At 69.2% G+C, this 3,899-nt stretch overlaps 1 protein-coding gene across 1 annotated transcript in view; it reads left to right on the plus strand.

Annotated features, from left to right (window-relative positions):
* The window catches only part of KCNQ1 (potassium voltage-gated channel subfamily Q member 1), a 16,900-nt gene that overhangs the window by 6,083 nt on the left and 6,918 nt on the right, over window positions 1-3,899 (plus strand). The gene's annotated exons all lie outside the window — the stretch shown is intronic.

Raw genomic sequence — 3,899 nt, forward strand, 5'->3', positions numbered from 1 at the left:
GGACCTGGGAAAAAACAGAGAGCATGATGCCCCTTGTGCACTGGGGTTGGAGGTTCGGAAGGCTTCGATTCCTCACCCACGGGGACTCCCAGCCGGAATGTAAGATACGCCTCTTGCTCAGGGCTGGTGTGTGAGAGCCAAGTCGTGCGGCCACCTAGCGGTGACTTCAGGCGTGCCGCCGGGTCTCCCACTCCCCTTCCCCGGGCACAGCGCTCGGGGCTGCGTGAGCTCGCGGCCTAGGAGGTGAGTGGCAAAGCGGGAGCCCCTGAGCTGGGGGGCACCCAGGCCTGCTGGGAACAGGGAGACGAGAGGGTGGCAGCCTGCGGGAGGTGGGCCCGGGCCTTGGGGACAGCACAGGTCCAAGGGGCACTGGGCAGGGGCAGGGGCAGGGCCTGTGCCAGCCCCGCGTGTTTCTCCTTCCGAGAAGGAGGGCCCCCTCTCTCCAGGGCTCCCCACCGTCCCCCACAGCGGGCACCCCTCTCAGATGGTCGGGGGCAGAGGCCCCCTTGGTTCCGGGCAGGCACGTGCCTTTGCTGCTCCCAGCTCCCCACCCACGAGGCCCGGCTCCCAGACAGGGCTCCTGACATTGGTCGAGACCGTGTGTTTTCTGGAAGCTTCCAACGTGCCAGGCCGCTCAGGGAAGGGGAGGGCATGCTGACCCAGCTCTGGGTGGGCACGGCCCTGGTTCTGGCCCTGGCGGCCTCCCTCCCATAGGTCTATGCCCCTCAGGTCCAGGGTGGCAGCCCGGCAGGATTGGTGGGGGATTCGCCCTCGGCAGCGAGCTGGCCTGTGGTGGGCAGAGGGGGCACCAGCCCTGGTGAGGGGCGAAGGGCTCCCAGGGCCGGAAGCACGTGGGTGAAGGCTGAGGCTCGGCCGGGCTTGGCGCCGCCCCCACCTCCTCGCGGCTCCTGGAGCTGCGGGCAGCGAGGCCCCCGGCCCCCGCCCTCGGCACGGCGGCGCGCCCACTCCCACACCTGTGCAAACATCCGCCCGCCGGCCAGGAAAACGGCCCCTTTGTGCCCGGCTTGGCACCGGTGCCCCAGGCCTCGCCGTCAGCTGCAGCCCCAGCCTCGGCCACCGTGGGCCCTGGCCTGGCCATTGTTCCCGCCGGGCCCTGGGCCGCCCGGGCCCCTGACACCCGGGCTCGGGGGCAAACAGCTCCCATTCATCGCGGCGGCTGCCCCTGCAGCTGTCCGGTGCCCCCCGCGGCTTGAGTTATGGGCTGTGTTCCTGGCGCGTCTCGGGGGCTCCGGGCCAGTGGCATCTGTGGCGATGCAGTTGTTGTGCATCGGCTTCCTGTGTCCCGGCTGCGTCCCCCCCGTCCCCCCACCCCACGTGCAAACGGGCACCTCCCCCCTGCCCAGCCCTGAGAGACGGGGGGCTCCTACCCACTGGGTGGTAAGGACCCCGGACAGGGCCAGGGTCACCGGCCGGGCCATTTCTGATCTGCGTGCCGGGGCCGCCCAGGAGCCAGACCAGCTGCTCAGGCGCGGGGGGCGGACCCAACAGCGGGGCGTCGGGCGCCGGGGCCTGAGTGCCGTCCGCTGTGTCTCCTCTGGAGCCGGGAGCCCCCTGGGAGGCCACGTGGGCCCCAAGGGCCATAGGAGCCAGGGGTGGCCCAGTGCCCCCGCCGGTCAGCCCTGGTGGTTGCCGGGTGAACGAATGAGTGAAGGAGCCGGTGCCTCGGGGTGGCTCTGCCTGGCATCGGGCAGTGGGGTGTTGGTCTCCTGGGCTGTCCCAGAGTCCCGGGGTCCCCCACGGGGTCTTACACAGCAGCCGCATGCTCCCCAGGTCTGGAAGCCAGGAGGCTGACCTCTAAGTGTCGGGGGGCCGCGCTCCCTCCGGAGGCTTTGGGGAGGGTCCCCCTGCCTCCTGCAGCTTTGGGGGGCCCAGGACCCTCTGGGCGTGTGGCGCATCTTCTGTCTCTTACGGGGACACTCGTCATTGGTCGGGGATAACTGGGTCACCCCCTCCTCAGCCTCCGTGACGAGGGCCCTGTGTCCACGGACGCTCACAGTCTGGGGGTCGGGTGGACACACATCTCAGGGGACACTATTCAGCCAGGACAGCAGGCGTCCGGGTGGACTCCCTGGGACAGTGCTCCCCTCGCCCAGCCCCAGTTCCGCTCTGCGCAGCGAAGGGGCCGGCTCTGTGACCGGTGCCCCCTGCCCCCCCTCAGAGGTGGGGACGCCCCTCTGGTGTGAGCGCTCCCCGCTCCCCCACGTGCGGCGCCCCACGCCTGGCCGCTGGGTGTGGGGAGGACGGGAAGACTTTTTCCTTCGCCCCTGGAACAAAACGCGAGTGTTTGTGTTCGAGCCGGGGCGGCGGGGACGGGCTCTGACACACGGGCGCCTCTGTTTCGTGCCCCGGGGTCTCCGATCGGAGGCCGCTGGGCTCTGGTTTCCCGGGATCTAAATTTAGAGTCCAGAGTGAAAACACGGGAAGCCGGCCCTGCCCCTCGGCCGCCATGTAGACTGGTCTGCCCCCCGCTCACGCCCTCCGCCACGCGGCCCAGCAGCTCCGGCCTCGCGGGCTGCCTGGCGTCCTGGCAGGGGGCGGTCAGAGGGCTCTGGGGCCGAGTGGGCGCCTGGGTGAGGACAGGGCCTCCCAGACACTCAGGCAGAAGCCCTGGGTGGGGCCAGCGTCAGGACCTCATTGGAGCTGGAGAAACGGAGGCCCATGGCCCCAGGGGTGGCAGCCAGGCCCCCACCCCAGCGCTCAGAGCCCACCCACCCAGGCCCTTCCTCTGGGGGAAGCCTGGGGGGACCTGAGGGTCCCCAGGAACCCAGGCTGCCAGCGGCCCCCGCACAGCCCTGTGCCTGTGGACCACGGAGTGGGGGGTCACCGTGGATTCTGGGAGCCGAGCCAGAGGGCCGTCCCCAAGGAAGGGCCTTTACAGCTGGGTTTTGCAGGAGGAGTAGGAGTCTACAAGGCAGCTTCACGTCCTGCCCCCTGGCGGACACCTGGGGGTGCGCAGTGAGGGTGGTGTGCAGGATTGATTTTGGGGGGGGTGGGGTTCAGCACATGTCAGCGAGGGTAAGAGCTTGCCAGCTTCAGCCCGGGGGAGAGAAACGATGCCGGCATCAGGAGACACCGCGAGACAGGACGCGGCACCGTGACCGGGTGGGCAGGAGCCTGGGGCCAAAGCCAGCCGCGGGCGGCATCCGAGCTCCACCACTGACCCGCTGTGTGGCCCGGGCGGCTCACCCCACCTCTCTGGGCCCATCTGTGAAGTGGGTATAAGATGAGCACCTCCTTCCATGGGTCGTCGGGGAGCGATGTGAGTGAGCGCACAGGAAGCCTGGGCACCCGGCGCCCAGCAGGGACGCAGGAAAGGCTGGTGGTACCTTCTAGGCGGCAGCTACCAGTCACCGTTCTCCTGGCAGGGCCCAGAGCCAGACGCTCAGGATGGCCCAGAGCAAGCTAATTCACACTAACGTGTTTATGGTTGCCAGCGTCCAGTCACACTCCTTAGCCCTCTGGCCTCGAGGGTCCTGCCACCCGCCCAGCCTCCTCTGGGCAGGTGGGTGGCTGGAGGCTGGGCGAGGTCTGGACGGTGAAGCGGGCAGCCGCTGGCCTCAGCTCTGCGGCCCGGCCTTCCTGGCATCCTGGTGTGGCGTCTGGGGCCGGGCTGGCCTCGGTCACGCCAGCTCGGTCCCTCCCCAGCGGTGGCACCTCGGGCACAGTGACAAAGCTACAGTGGCAGAGGCCGAGGCAGAGGTGGTTAGGGGCGATCAGGCTGGCAGGAGGGAGCAGTTAGGAGGCAATCAGGCTGGCAGGGGAGGACAGTTAAGTGGTGGTCAGTATAGCAGGCAGAGGCGGTTAGGGGCGATCAGGTTGGCAGGGGAACAATTAGAGGCATCAGGCAGGCAGAGGTGGTTAGGTGCGATCAGGCAGGC

Source organism: Myotis lucifugus, unplaced genomic scaffold (assembly GCF_000147115.1).
Source record: "Myotis lucifugus unplaced genomic scaffold, Myoluc2.0 scaffold_1290, whole genome shotgun sequence".
Lineage (NCBI taxonomy): Eukaryota > Metazoa > Chordata > Mammalia > Chiroptera > Vespertilionidae > Myotis > Myotis lucifugus.